This window comes from Aegilops tauschii, chromosome 3, assembly GCF_002575655.3.
Source record: "Aegilops tauschii subsp. strangulata cultivar AL8/78 chromosome 3, Aet v6.0, whole genome shotgun sequence".
Taxonomy (NCBI): Eukaryota; Viridiplantae; Streptophyta; class Magnoliopsida; order Poales; family Poaceae; genus Aegilops; species Aegilops tauschii.
In genome coordinates this window covers 255,702,319-255,718,964 of record NC_053037.3, presented here as the reverse complement: position 1 = coordinate 255,718,964, position 16,646 = coordinate 255,702,319, and positions in this window count along the sequence as shown.

The window sequence follows — 16,646 nt, the reverse complement described above, 5'->3', positions numbered from 1 at the left end:
CACCCCGCCCCCGACCCGAAGCCGCCGCCGCCGAGAGGAGCCACACCGGAGCCGCCCGACCCCGCCGCCGAAGGAGCCCGACGCCGTCACCACGGGAAGCCGCCGTCCCGCCGCCCCTCGACATCCCTCGCCACCCCGACGACGCCCGCACCCCGCCGCCCCTCGCCACACCCCGGAGACCCCGCCGGAGCCCCGTCCCGAGCCTCGCCGGAGGTAGCCGAGCCGCCGTTCGCCGAGTCCGTTTTTTTAAAAAAACCGCTTCGGTTTATTTTTTTCTGAAACCCTAGGTTTATTCTTTTTTTAAAATAGATCGGTTTATTTTTTTTTCTTTGGTTTAGTTAGTTAGTGAACGTTCGCCGATCCGTTTGTTTTAACGAACGTGTTCGCTGGTTAGCCGCAGTTAACGAACGTCCGTTCGTTTACTGTTCGTCAGTTTTCTTTTTCGCCGGATTTTCCGCGATTATTCCAGATCGCGATTTCTGATCAGATTTTCGTTCTGGTATATCTTTTAGCTCGTTTATCGGAATCAGGCGATTCAAGCGCCTAGAGTTTCGTCTCGAAATTCTCTTTCCGTTTAACCAACTCAACCAAGTTTTGCTACTATAAAATTTGACCTAGATCCAGATTAGTAAACGAAGCTTGTTTCTTTCACCGTTTGACTTTCGTTGCTTCGTTCGATTTGATTCTTTTTGCAAACCGGAGTTCTTAAGTTGAACTTTCTGGTTGGATCTTTTATTGAGTTTTACCTGTGCATTAGTGAGTGCTTATTGTATGCTTGTTTGTTTGCAATAGAGTACCCGGAGTGCGTCGCTTGCTACTTCGAATCTCTAGGTTTCACGGATCATCAGCAAGGCAAGTAACACTTTGATCATACTTCTTTTACTACCGAGTTTTATTGCATTAGACCAATCCTCAAACATTGCATGATTAGGATCTAATTAAATTGTTGGTATTGGGAAGTAGTTGAGGTAGTACCTATTGCCCTGTTTATTATCAAACCCTTGGGAGTTACATCTATGTTCGCTCATATTGCTATGCTATGCTAGTAGACGTGGATTGGGTTTGAGTGTCAGCATGACAGATGTGAGATTGTTAATTAATGGTTAACCTTAAGGTGGCAACTAAAACTCACATCTGGGTGGATTGAGGTACCTGGGTATTCCAGGATTGCCTGTTTTTCTTTTGGACCGCCACCCAGGTTCAAAGGGATCATGAGATTATTCATGCTAGAAACTTCCGTGTGTAGCCACAAGCTATTATGGGCTCTAGCATAGTTGAGTAGGTTACATGATCTCTTGAAGAGGTGGGCTAGCAGATGTAGGGGAAAGTAGGTGTAACTGTCCACCCGGAGTAAAGAGTTATTGTTTCTGAAAGACTGTGTCTCGGTCATCCGTTTCTCAAACATCATGTAGTGCGAGAATCAAGCGGAGGCGATCGAGTCTTGTGGGGAAAAGTGCGCAAACCTCTGCAGAGTGTATAAACTAATCATGGTTAGCCGTGTCCCCGGTTATGGACATCTTGAGTATCTAGTACTTGGATTATCATGTGAATCTCATCATGTTACTTTAATTAATTTTGTTGGGTTAATGATGATACTTAATTGGGATTGAGAATGCTGTCAACCATTCTCAATGTTTAATAACCACCATGATAGTTAAACAAAATTTATTCCTTTGCAGTAGGGAAAAATTGGCTTTTCGCAAAACTGTAACCATAGAGCCTTCTAGCAGCCATATATGCATGTAGTATAGCATTGTTATGTTCATTACTCTCTATGTGTTACATTGCCAGCATATTCCATGTGCTGACCCGTTTTTGGGCTGCAACGTTTCATGTTGCAGACTTTTCAGACGACGAGTAAGGTGCCTTAGGTCGTGGTCTTATACTCAGTGATGCCGTTGGAGTTGATGGACTCACTTATCTTCCAAGTCTTCCGCTGTTATCGTTTTAGATGGCCTTAAGCCATATTTACCATAATTATTTCTCTTTTGAGATACTCGTTGTAATAAGTGTGTGATTGCTACTCTGTTATAAATCCTCCATTTGTATTGTGCGTGTCAGCATTACTGATCCAGGGATGACACTGGTGCACAACAGCACAGACTGTTTGAGGTCTGGTCGCTACAAAGGTGGTATCAGAGCACACGCTGACTGTAGGACACGACCACTAAGCTTAAACCCTAGAACACTACTCTCTTGTCATTTCTGACTCCTCTCCACTTTCTACTCTTTTAGGAATGGCGGATGCAAGGAACAAGTTCATGCAACCGGATGAAGATACACCTTTTGGACGACACTTGAAGGAAGTCACTAAGTACCTGAACATCGGAATACCAAGCTTCACCGGGACTTACAAAGCCACACTACCAGAAGAGGAGCGCTGGAAGATTCAAGTTCAAGTTCCAGGCAGGACGTTTACGCCAGTCACTGAGCCTATAGAGTTTTCCTTTGATGCACCAACCTGGAGTTTAGGGAAGAGCATGGCAGCCCACATCTCTATGGGACGCATTGGAGAAGTCTACCACAGTGAGCTTAAGGATACTATTTATCAGATTTGTGGACGCCGAGATGAGCAATGGGAGATGATCAGCACCAAGAAGGATGGATTAATTGCAACTTTCATCCAGGAGCAAAACCAACACATTCGTCGCCAGGAGAACCAGATGTGCGCAGATATGATAGATCTGAAGAAGGCATTGACCAAGATCACGGAGTTGGAGGAAGAACTCAAGTCTACGCGCGATGGATATGAGGAGGAGATCGCCACGTTGTTGGAGAAGAATGACGACCTGACACAGAAGATCAGAGTATTCATGGGAGACCCAGCACCCGGAGGAGAAGATGACGATTCTACTTGCCCGGATAACTACATCATCATCGACGACACCGACTCGGACTCCAGTGAAGATGACTTTGTTGATGAAGCTGGAGCAGATATCATGGAGTCTTCGACCGATCAAAATTTCTAGTAGACCCCCATAATCAGTAGTAGTATTTTCCCATGTATATAGTATAGTCCGAGCACTTTGTAACGATAGTTAGATCGATTGTATGCCTTGTTTGATTGAGTGATATTGTTTGTGTTTGTCTCATGTGCATATGGGTAGTGTTTTCCCTCTAGACCTCATTCTATTCTAAATTCTCATCTTTTCTAAACCTATCAGATGCCTCCGAGACGCGACACCGGATTTGTTTTCCCACCGGAGATCACTCAGTTGATTCAGCAGCAGAATGCCCTGATTCAAGTGTTAGTACAGAACCAAGGCAACAAGAAGAACAACAACAACAACCCACCACCACCTGTTGATCACTTAGCCCGTTTCTTGAGGTTGAATCCCCTTGATATGTATGAATGGATTTGTGGATAAGTTTAAGTTGCCCACCAAAGTTCTCAGAACAACTATGTTAGTAACCTCGCTAGGAGCAGAGTATATGGCAAGCCAAGGATGTTTTTAGATGCCATTGGCCATAGGTAGGCATGTTTTCCCCTCAGACCTAATAGTTTTGGAGTCGCAAGGTTTGGACGTAATATTGGGTATGGATTGGCTATCGATGTATGGGGGGAAACATCGATTGCGCCAGTAAGACGATTTTGCTTACCACCCCAGAAGGAAGAAGGATTAAGTATGTATCCCGGCATGTGCCGAAGAGGACTCAAGTAAATTCCTTATCAGGAGTTGTACAGGAAGAAGTACCAATGGTGAAGGATTACCCGGATGTATTTCCAGAAGAGTTGCTAGGCATGCCACCAGATAGAGACATAGAGTTTTTGATTGATCTTTTGCCAGGCACAGGGCCGATATCTAAGAGACTGTACAGGATGCCCGCTAAGGATTTGGAAGAAATTAAGAAGCAGATTAAGGAGTTACTGGATAAAGGCTAAATTCACCCAAGTTCTTCACCTTGGGGATCACCCGTACTTCTAGTGGAGAAGAAAGATGGATCGTTGAGGATGGTTGTTGATTACCGTGGATTGAATGAAGTGACCATCAAAAATAAGTACCCACTGCCGATGATCAATGATTTGTTTGGCCGATTACAAGGAGCTAAGGTATTTTCCAAGATCGATCTACGATCAGGATACCATCAGTTAAAGATTCGAGAGCAGGATATACCTAAGACGGCTTTTACCACCAGGTATGGGCAGTACGAGTATACCGTTATGTCATTTGGCCTGACTAACGCACCTGCCTATTTCATGAACCTGATGAACAAAGTGTTTATGGAGTTTTTGGATAAGTTCGTCGTAGTGTTCATTGATGACATTTTAGTCTACTCCAAGAATGAAGAGGAGCATAAGGAGCATTTGCGTTTGGTACTTGAGAAGCTCAGAGAACATCAGTTATACGCCAAGTTCAGCAAATGTGAGTTTTGGTTGAAGGAAGTTGGATTCCTCGGACATGTTATATCCGGAGAAGGAATAGCAGTAGACCCCACCAAAGTCGACACTGTGACAAACTGGGAATCACCCGCATCAGTTGGAGAGATCCGGAGTTTTCTTGGACTTGCAGGATACTACCGGAGGTTCATCGAGAATTTCTCGAGGATTGCTAAGCCCATGACAGAGCTGTTAAAGAAGGACGCCAAGTTCAATTGGACTGAGGAATGTCAAGCTAGTTTCCAAGAGTTGAAGAAACGTTTGGTTACATCACCAGTGCTGATTCTGCCAGATCAATGCAAGGATTATGAAGTATATTGCGACGCTTCACGTTGAGGACTTGGAGCAGTGCTAATGCAGGAGGGAAGAGTTGTTTCATATGCTTCACGACAACTTAAACCCCATGAGAAGAATTATGCCACGCATGATTTGGAGTTAGCAGCCATAGTGCATGCGTTGAAGACATGGAGACATTTTCTCATCGGAAATCACTGTGAGGTGTACACGGATCACAAGAGTTTGAAGTACATTTTCACGCAGAAGGAGTTGAATCTCAGGCAAAGGAGATGGTTGGAGCTCATTAAGGATTATGATATGAGATTGCATTATCACCCAGGGAAGGCTAACGTAGTAGCTGATGCGTTGAGCCGCAAGAGGCATGTTAACACCCTCATGACACGAGGTTACCCCAGGAGTTAGCCGAGGATCTTCGCGAGCTATGTTTGGAGATAGTTCCAAGAGGCTATTTAGCAACGTTGGAGATTCAGTCTACCTTGATGGAAAAGATCAGAGAAGCTCAGAAGACAGACAAGGAGATTGCAGAAATAAAGGAAAGGATGAGCAAAGGAAAAGCCAAAGGATTTCGCGAGGATGAGCACGATACCTTATGGTTTGAGGACCGCTTTTATGTGCCCAATGATCCGGAGATCAGGAAGTTGATCTTGCAAGAGGCCCATGATTCACCGTATTCGATTCACCCAGGAAATACCAAGATATATTTGCATTTGAAGGATACTTTCTGGTGGACCGGAATGAAGAAGGATATTGCGGAGTATGTAGCAGTTGTGATGTATGTCAGAGAGTGAAGGCAGAGCATCAGAAGCCAGCAGGATTGCTACAGCCATTGCCGATACCCGAATGGAAATGGGATAAACTAGGCATGGATTTTATCACGGGGTTGCCCAGGACTCGTTTAGGCTATGACTCAATATGGGTTGTAGTCGATCGTTTGACGAAGGTAGCTCATTTCATCCCAGTGAAGACCACTTACACCAGTGCTAAGTTGGCAAAGATATACATGACCAGGATCGTATGTCTGCATGGAGTTCCGAGGACCATTGTATCAGATAGAGGAACCCAGTTTACTTCAAAGTTTTGGAATCAGTTACATGAAACTTTGGGTACCAGGCTAGAGTTCAGTACAGCCTTTCATCCACAGACAGACGGACAGACCGAGAGAGTCAATCAGATTTTGGAAGATATGCTGAGAGCTTGTGCGCTAGATTATGGATCTAGTTGGGACGACAATTTGCCGTATGCAGAGTTCCCTTACAACAACATTTATCAATCCAGTTTGAAGATGGCCCCTTTCGAAGCTTTGTACGGAAGGAGGTGTAGAACAGCCTTGTTGTGGAACAAAGTTGGAGACCGCCAGGTGTTTGGACCAGACTTGATTAAGGAATCAGAACAGAAGGTGAAATTGATTCGCGATAGGCTCAAGGTAGCCCAGTCCAGGCAGAAGAGTTATGCGGATTCTAAATGCAAGGAGACAGTTTACGAAGTCAGAGACAGAGTTTACCTACGAGTGTCCCCACTTCGAGGAGTTAAGCGCTTTGGAGTTAAAGGAAAGTTAGCGCCACGTTTTGTAGGACCATACAAAATTTTGGAGCGTATGGGAGAAGTTGCTTACAAACTGGAATTGCCTGAAGGATTGTCAGGAGTTCATGATGTATTTCACGTTTCCCAGTTGAAGAAGTGCCACGCAGAGATGGCTGAGATACCACTGAGAGATACGGTGCCATTGGAAGCGATTCAGCTGGATAGTGACTTGACCTATGAGGAGAAACCAGTTAAGATTCTTGAGTATGCCAGCCGAGTCACCCGCAGCAAGGTTATCAAGTTTTGCAAAGTTCAATGGAGTCACCATACCGAGGACGAAGCCACCTGGGAGCGAGAGGAAGATCTACGGAAGAACCACTCTCACCTATTTTCTAGCCAACCCGAACCTCGAGGGCGAGATTCATCTTAAGGGGGTAGGTTTGTAACATCCCAAATTTTCAATTTGGAATGTTATACACTAGATCATCATTGCATAGCATATTTTATTGCATTTTGGCAAAATCCTCGAAAATCCTAAGCAACTCAAGGACCCTCGGAGAGAGTTGGGGATTTTTTGCGGTTTTCATATTTGATTTTTATCAAATAATGAAACGTGGATTTTTGGTTTAATTGTTTTTCTCTTCGAAAAATATTTCATATTAAAATATATGAGAGGAGAAAATATGACTTCTCCAAAATAATTGAAATATTGGAGGAAAAATATTAAAATCAAATATTTGATTTTATTCGGATTTTATTTGCAATTTTATTTGCATTAGAAAAATTGCACGTTTTCAAAATTGCATTTTTGGGCCAAGAAAATGTTCATCTCGTCCTAATTAGTTTAATTAGATGGTGAAAATTTGTTTTGGCATTTTTGGATTTTTATTTATTTTTCTATGATTTTTTTTAGGTTCGGCGAAATTATTTAAAAAAAACGCGCGAGCGCCGACTGGGCCGAAGCCCAGCCGCGCGGCCCAGCCCAGCCCGCGAGCCGTCTCCCTCCTGGGAACCGCCACCGCCGAGTCCCGATCGGGGACGACTCCCGCCGCCGCCCGTCACCCCCTCCCCCACGGCACCCCGTCCCCCTCTTAAATACCGCACCCCGCCGCCCCTCTCCTCACCCCGCCCCCGACCCAAAGCCGCCGCCGCCGAGAGGAGCCGCACCGGAGCCGCACCGGAGCCTCCCGACCCCGCCGCCGAAGGAGCCCGACGCCGCCGCCACGGGAACCCGCCGTCCCGCCGCCCCTTGACGCCCCTCGCCGCCCCGACGACGCCCGCACCCCGCCGCCCCTCGCCGCACCCCGGAGACCCCGCCGGAGCCCTGTCCTGAGCCTCGCCGGAGGTAGCCGAGCCGCCGTTCGCCGAGTCCGGTTTTTTTTAAAACCGCTTCGGTTTATTTATTTTTCCGAAACCCTAGGTTTATTCTTTTTTTAAATAGATCGGTTTATTTTTTCTTCGGTTTAGTTAGTTAGTGAACGCTCGCCGATCCGTTCGTTTTAACGAACGTGTTCGCTGGTTAGTCGCAGTTAACGAACGTCCGTTCGTTTAACTGTTCGTCAGTTTTCTTTTTCGCCGGATTTTCCGCGATTATTCCAGATCGCGATTTCTGATCAGATTTTCGTTCTAGTATATCTTTTAGCTCGTTTATCGGAATCAGGCGATTCAAGCGCCTAGAGTTTCGTCTTGAAATTCTCTTTCCGTTTAACCAACTCAAACAAGTTTTGCTACTTTAAAATTTGACCTAGATCCAGATTAGTAAACGAAGCTTGTTTCTTTCATCGTTTGACTTTCGTTGCTTTGTTCGATTTGATTCTTTTTGCAAACCGGAGTTCTTAAGTTGAACTTTCTGGTTGGATCTTTTATTTGAGTTTTACCTGTGCATTAGTGAGTGCTTATTGTATGCTTGTTTGTTTGCAATAGAGTACCCGGAGTGCGCCGCTTGCTACTTCGAATCTCTAGGTTTCACGGATCATCAGCAAGGCAAGTAACACTTTGATCATACTTCTTTTACTACCCAGTTTTATTGCATTAGACCAATCCTCAAACATTGCATGATTAGGATCTAATTAAATTGTGGGTATTGGGAAGTAGTTGAGGTAGTACCTATTGCCCTGTTTATTATCAAACCCTTGGGAGTTACTTCTACGTTCGCTCATATTGCTATGCTATGCTAGTAGACGTGGATTGGGTTTGAGTGTGACCATGACAGATGTGCGATTGTTAATTAATGGTGAACCTTAAGGTGGCAACTAAAACTCACATCTGGGTGGATTGAGGTACCTGGGTATTCCAGGATTGCCTGTTTTTCTTTTGGACCGCCACCCAGGTTCAAAGGGATCATGAGATTATTCATGCTAGAAACTTCCGTGTGCAGCCACAAGCTATTATGGGCTCTAGCATAGTTGAGTAGGTTACATGATCTCTTGAAGAGGTGGGCTAGCAGATGTAGGGGAAAGTAGGTGTAACTGTCCACCCGGAGTAAAGAGTTATTGTTTCTGAAAGACTGTGTCTCGGTCATCCGTTTCTCAAACATCATGTAGTGCGAGAATCAAGCGGAGGCGATCGAGTCTTGTGGGGAAAAGTGCGCAAACCTCTGCAGAGTGTATAAACTAATCATGGTTAGCCGTGTCCCCGGTTATGGACATCTTGAGTATCTAGTACTTGGATTATCATGTGAATCTCATCATGTTACTTTAATTAATTTTGTTGGGTTAATGATGATACTTAATTGGGATTGAGAATGCTGTCAACCATTCTCAATGTTTAACAACCACCATGATAGTTAAACAAAATTTATTCCTTTGCAGTAGGGAAAATTGGCTTTTCGCAAAACTATAACCGTAGAGCCTTCTACCAGCCATATATGCTTGTAGTATAGCATTGTTATGTTCATTACTCTCTATGTGTTACATTGCCAGCATATTCCATGTGCTGACCCGTTTTCGGGCTGCAACGTTTCATGTTGCAGACTTTTCAGACGACGAGTAAGGTGCCTTAGGTCGTGGTCTTATACTCAGTGATGCCGTTGGAGTTGATGGACTCACTTATCTTCCAAGTCTTCCGCTGTTATCGTTTTAGATGGCCTTAAGCCATATTTACCATACTTATTTCTCTTTTGAGATACTCGTTGTAATAAGTGTGTGATTGCTACTCTGTTATAAATCCTCCATTTGTATTGTGCGTGTCAACATTATTGATCCAGGGATGACACTGGTGCACAACAGCACACACTGTTTGAGGTCTGGTCGCTACAAGTCATTCGAGAGGTGCATCATCCTGAGTGGCTCTCTAACCTAGTCATCGCCCCCAAGTAAGGTGGAAAGGAGTGCATGTGCGTCGACTTCACGAGCCTCAACAAGGCCTGCCCCCAAGACCCTCTCCCGCTCCCACGCATCGACCAAATCATGGACTCCACCGCTGAGTGTGACCTGATGTGCTTCCTGGACCCGTTCTCGGGCTACCACTAGATCAAGATGGCGGCGGAAAATGTGGAAAATATGGCCTTCATCTCCCCGTGCGGCATATTCTACTACACCTACATGCCGTTCGGTTTGAGGAGCGTCGGCACTACCTTCCAGCGGCTGATGCGCATCATGTTGGGGCCACAGCTAGGAAGGAACGCGGAGATCTACATTGACGACATCGTGGTCAAATCGCTTGAAGCCAAGACGCTAATCAAGGAGCTGGAAGAAACGTTCGCAAATCTGCGCGAGTTCGGCCTGAAGCTCAACCCAAACAAGTGTGTCTTTGGGGTCCCCTCCGGCAAGCTTCTCCGCTTCCTTGTCTCCCACCGGGAGATCAAGGCCAACCCCAAAAAGATCAAGGCCATTGAGAAGATGCGCCCCCCAGACCGTCAAGGAAATGCAACGACTGGTAGGGTGTGCGGCCTCCCTGGGGCGCTTCATCTCCAAGCTAGGCGAGCGCGCCTTGCCCTTTAGCTGATGAAGAGGACAGGCTCCTTCTAGTGGACCCCTGAAGCGAACGCGGCTTTCAAGACCTCCAGAGGTACTTGACGGGCCCACCTATCATGGTGGCGCAGTTTTTTCGCGAGCCCTAGGTCCTATACCTGGCGGCCACCCCGTAGATGGCCAGCGCAGCGCTCGTGGTGCTGCAGGAGGAACACGTTGGCACCAAGGAAAAGCATCCCGACACTCGCGAACCCTCCAAGCTCCCCGGACCTTCCGAGCCTCGCGAGCTGCCGGAGCCCCGAGAGCCCTCCAGGCCTCAAGCCGGTGCCCCGAGCCTCGCACACCCCTTCAGGAGCAAGCCCCCACTAAAAGCCACACGCTTCGTCGAGCACCCTGTGTACTTCATGAGCACGGTGCCGAGGGGTGCGTGTGCGCTATCCTATGCAACAGAAACTTCTCCTTGCCCTTCTGGTTGCCTCCAGGAAGCTGCGGCATTACTTTTCGGGCCACACCATCAAGGTCATCTCCACGTACCCCTGGAAAAAGTGTTGCATAGCCCTAATGCTACGAAACGGGTCGCTGAATGGAGCATCGAACTGCAGGCATTCCAGCTGGAGTTCTATACCACCAGAGTCATCAAGGGAGTGGCTCTTACCGATTTCTTGGCAGAGTTGACGGACACATGCGGGGAGGAGCCTCATGAGGACAAGTCCCTCCTGCCTGGAGATGAGGCGCCTGTTGGGTGGGTCATGCACTTTGATGGTGCCTTCTCCAGGTAGGGCGCGGGGGCTGGGGTCGTGCTCATTCTCCTAGTGGAGGAAAAGATTTACTACGCACCCAGCTGTGCTTCCAGCATGTTGAGAAGGTCTCCAACAACTTTGCGGAGTATGAGGGCCTGATCATCGGCCTCAAGGCTGCCACGGCCTTGGGAATCAAGCGCCTCACCATCAAGGGCGATTCTTAGCTCCTCGTCAACTTCTCCAACAAAAAGTACTAGCCAAAAGATGAGCACATGGCGGCCTATCTACTGGAGGTACGTAAGCTCGAGAAGCTCTTCCTGGGTTTAGAGTTGTAGCATATTCTGCCTGTCGTCAACAAGGAAGCTGATGACATCGCCAAGCGAGCGTCCCGTCGCGAGCCCTAGAGCCCAGGCGTGTTTGAAGAAAGGCTCTTATGGCCATCAGCCGCGCCTCTCGTTACCAGTGCAACACTGCTCCTCGAGGAGCTTCTGCCTCCACCATCCGCGGGCGCGCCCGACTGCGGCCTGACCTCTGGGGCCCGCTTGCTGTTGGCGGTGGAGCCTTAGGAGGATAGCCGGGTCACGGAGTTCAAGGACTACTTGCTCCACGGCACCCTTCCGAAAGAAGATGCAGAACCAAAGCGCGTGGCCCGACAGGCCACCACCTACTGCATACAACAGGGCGAGCTGTTCCGCAAGCTCCCCAATAGCATCTCGCTGCGGTGCATTTCACAGGAACAGCGGCGCGAGTTGCTAGCCGACATCCATGGGGGATACTGCGGGCATCACTCCTCATCGCGTACCCTCACGGGTAAGGTGTTCCACAGCGGGTTCTACTGGCCCACAGCACTCCGCGACGCTACCAAGCTGGTCCAGTAATACGAAGCTTGCTAGTTCCATGCCAAGCAAATCCATCAGCCCGCGCAAGGACTCCAGACATTCCCACTCTTGTGGCCCTTTGCGGTATGGGGGCTGGACATACTGGGCCCCTTCCCTCGCGCGGCCGGGGGTTACCTCTACCTCTACACCGCTATCGACAAGTTCACCAAGTGGGCGAAGGTGGAGCCCGTGCACACCATCCCGGCGGGCTCGGTTGTCAAGTTCGGCAGGTGCCTCGTGAGCCGGTTCGGTGTCCCCCATCGTATCATCACTGATATCGGCTCCCAGTTTACGAGTGGCCTCTTCAGGTCATACAGTGCCAACCTTGGAACACATATATGCTACACTTCGGTGGCGCACTCGTGGAGCAATGGCGAGGCCGAGCACGTCAATGTTGACGTCCTCAGGGGCCTCAAGACTACGAGCTTCAATAAGAAGCTTGAGGCTTGCAGCAAGGGATGGTTGGATGAGCTGCAGTCTGTGCTGTGGTCCATCCGCACCACTTCGACGAAGCCCACCGGCGAGACCCCCTTCTTCCTCGTCGGGGCCGAGGCGGTCCTCCCTTCCGAGCTCAAGCATTGTTCCCCGCGAGTCCTGGCATTCGACGAGGCACGCTAGTACGACTAGCGGGGGGCCGACCTTGTGCTCCTCGAGGAGGCCTGCCATCAGGCTGCCCTCCGGGCTGCAAGGTACCAGCAGGCCTTGCGGCACTACCACAGCTGCAGCATCCGCCCCCACACTCTTGAGGTCGGGGACCTTGTCCTGAGATGGATCCTCTCCATGGAGGGCCTCGACAAGGTCTCACCTATGTGGGAAGGCCCTTTCAGGGTAGCCCATGTCTCCAGGCCAGGCATTTCACGCCTAGAGACGGAGGATGGAGTTGCTGTGCAGAATGCCTGGAACATCCAGCATCTCTGCCAGTTCTACCCTTGACCCTCTCACGTAAGTATGAGGTGGGATTGTACATGCCCCGGAGCCTCCCGGTGCGCTGTCCCATGGCCTCGCGGGAGCTCCCACCCACGCCCATGTGGAAGCCCCATGCTCCGCGCTGGTGGAACGATCGAACAACGATCATGCCCATGCCCAACTGGAAGCCCCATGCTTAGCGCTGGCAGTATGATCAATGAAGGTGTCGGACGCGTTAGCCATTTTCACTTTTCCTTTCTACTTGTTAGCAAATCCACATCTTCTCTAAAGTAAAACTTTGGTTCTTGTGTATTCTCTAATAAAAGAATTTGGTTTTCTTCGTGGCGTTTCGCTCGATTTCATTCGTTTTCGTGTGCCACGCGCACTCAGGGGCTCTCTCGTGAGCCTCGCGCGAGCGAGGGTTGGGCATGGTGCTTACGCTTGGTCAGCCCCGCCGACATTAAGAGCCAAACAGTCGGCTCTACGCCGCGGGCCTCCTACTGCGTGCACCACCCCACCAAGGCCTTGGTGTATAGTGTCCTCACCCGGCGCACATGAGCGAGCCGACGAAGGCGCACTCCCCCTCCCAAGCCTTTCGCCTCGGGAGCGCTCACACCCCTGGCACTCTCACCTCCTGGCCTTGCCCAGGCATCGCGACCTGGCATACCAGCGACGGTCGGGCTAGATTAGAGGCTGTGTTCTAATGACATAGAGCAAGAAAGCAACTTGAAGGATAAAACAAGCCCGATGGGAACACAAGCATTGTTCAACACATCATTAAGGGTCTCAGCAAAAAATTCCTCACACCCCCGCGGGGTTACAATTAAGTATCAGCAGGTAAGAAAAGAGGGGCGGCCTAAGGAGACGCGACATCATTGCCGTCGCCCTTGTCATCCTCGGGTTCCTCGGCTCTGGGCCGATCTTCGTGGCTGTCAGGGGCAAACCGCGCGAGCGCGTCCACGTGGTCCTCCATCCACTCCCTGAGGGCGTCGCGGATCACTTCTGGGACGGGGGCTATCACGGCCTCAAAACCGAAGCAGGGGTCGAGCGAAGAAGATGGCTGAAGACGCGTGTCAACGCCTGGGCAAGGAGGTCATGGCTTTCCTCTTCAACGAGTTGACCGACCTTCTTCGCTCCCCCTTCAAGCCGCTCCACGACCTTGGTGAAAAAGGTGAGGTAGCCGACGTCGTCTAGCACGAGCGGGCTGGAGACGTCCTCCTTGCAGATGGAGCCTAGGTCACGGAGAGCCCTCAGCTCGAGGTCCTAGAACATCTTCTAGCGCGTGTGCTACAGCCCTCGAGCCCGATTCGCTTCATTCGCCGCTCGTTCCACGAGAGACGTGACGCCCCCCACCTCCTCCTGAAGCGATGCCAGCTCAGCCTCGGCGATGGTTTGAGCTCCCAGTGCGGCTTGACACCATTCATCCACTTCAGCCAGCTTCTCCTTGAGGTCGTGTATCGTGCCCTCTAGCTCCTCGCACCTGGCACAGAAGCGGATCTCCTGAAGCTCTAGCTTTTTGCGATGTTCATCGATGGGCGCCTGACGGGCTTTGTGATCTTCTCCTTGGCCGCCGCCTGGATCGTCGCTTCCTTGGATGACAGGGAGGCGTTAGCCTTCTCCATGCATTGAGCTAGGGAAGCTTCATCGGCTGCCACCTGGTGCTCCAACACCTCCAACTGCTCGCACTCCAGGCTCTGCTCAGACGACATCAGCGCTAGCTACTGCTCGAGGGCCTTGAGGTCCGCCTCTTGCGTTGCCAGCCCTTTCACAGAGGCAGAGAAGGCGTCCCTACGCACTTGGATCTACTGCTCTAGAGCGGCATTTGAAGCCAGGAGCTCTTGCTCATGAGCCTCCACAGCCTCATGTCGCCAATCCGCTTCCTTGGCCTCCTGGAGAGCACAATCGCAAGCTTCCTTCACCATGGCGGCAGACGCCTTGTCCTTTGAGCGAGTGGACTCGCGCTGGATGCAGGCGAACTTAACGGCAACCTCAAGTTGGTGCCATCCGCATGCCAGGTGCAGGTGCTCATCCGTAAGGCGCGCGTCAACATTGTGAAGCTCCGCTTCGAGCTGATTCAGCGTGTGATAGGGGCGAGGGTGTCCTGATCTTCCGATGAGATGATAACTATCGATTTGGTGGAGCCAACTTTGAAGATCCGAGTACAAATGTGCACGATGTTGCGCCTTAGCAATCGCTAAACCAATCTCTTGAGGTTACTGACGATGCTGGAAGCACGATTAGCCTGACCACGAAGATCTATTCCTCCACACAATCGAAGAACAAGCTAGAATATGATGATGCAATCTGAATATTGCGAATATACACTACTGCAGGATGCTGCTAACGCGACACTACGATCAGAGACCCTTCGACGAAACTGTGTGCGATGCAATAATCGCAAACGATGGTGTAAAAGAACCATCAAAAAAGGTGCAAAACGTTTGTGATGGCGGAGCCATCAAACAAGGTTCAGATTTTAGTTGCGTGTGCGATGCAGGGCATACGGTTCAGTCCAATGAACTGTTTGTGATGAGGCGGTACAAAAGAAACGGGCAGCCTAATGAAGGCGTGTGCGATATACAGCATACGATTCACTGGGATGAACTGTTTGTGATTAGGCAACAAAAAAGAAACGGTCAGCCAGATCAAGGTGTGTGTGATTGAGGGCATACGCTTCAGAAGGATTAACTGTTTACGATTAGGCAACAGAACCGAAACGGGTCAGCCAGATCAAAGTGTCTGCGATTGATGGCATACACTTCACATGGATGAACTGTTTGCGATTAGCCACAACAAACTGAAACATTTAGATAGATCAACGTGTGTGCCTTAGACGGGCACACACATTCTGATTAAAAGAAGTGTGCGCGATGGTAATAACGAGCGCGCACGGTTGTTGGAACACGACGTGTGCTGACATTGCCTATTGCGGTGCACCCTTTGGTGCAAACGCCACGTACGCGGCCGAGAAGGCGTACGTGCCAATGTTATGCCTTCCGGGAATGGTGCCGCACTTATAACCGTCAGTAAATTTTGAGCATGCGTCCCGTCACATTCCATTCCAAATTGCAAACCTGTTCACACCGATCAAAACCTAAACGGTTTCCCACTCAGGAGTGTATTAGTACTCGGTTATAAATACTACTACTCCAAGATGACTACACATTCCTCCTCAACTCCTCATCCACAAAAACAAACAAGTCATTCATCATCGTTACCTTGCGTCTGCCATGGCCAGCGTGAGTTCTGGGTCGAGAGATTGCCACCAGGGAGAGGCGAGCCTGGAAGCGGAAGCACGAGAGATGTCCCGCCACGCCGCAAAAGTAGCCAACATGTCCCGCCGCGCGGCCGTAGCAGCAGAGAGGTCCCGCCGTGCCGTCTATGCAGCAGACTAGTCCGGCCGCGCCGCGGAAGCAGAAGAGATGGCCCGCCGCGCCGCGAATGCAGCAGAGATGTCCTCCCGCGCCACGACGGCCTGGGAAAATGTCTCCCAGGCAGCAAAATCCCCTGCTAATCCCCCAGCACGCAGTTGTCCAACCTGGGTTTTTAGATAGTGGCGAGCACTCTTACAGGCGCATGCGTGCCCTCATCCTTAGGCAGATGGATCAGATCTCCAGCTGGGCGAGGTTGCAGGATGACCTGAAAGCCTCGTTTGAACAGTCTACCGCCGTCATCCAGCAACTAAATGAGAGCAATGCGAAGCACCGGGATGAGCGCGACCTGCTGAGGGCGAAGATCGTCGGAAGTGCGGAGCAGGAGGAGCAGACCACTGCCTTGTTGAAGAGGACCGGCGTCATCGTCAAGAAACTTATGGACGCGAATGCCATGCTGCACATCGAGCACAGAAGGCTGGTGGAGGAATCCGTGGATGCTCTCAAGCACCATCTTGAGGACAAGAAAGAGCTCATCGCCGCTCGCCGCATAGACTAGTTCCCACGGCCTGCAGCAACGCATCAAGAAAGTAAGATCAGCGAGCCAGATCGTTATCTTCCTTCTTCTTTTGCCCTTGTGTATT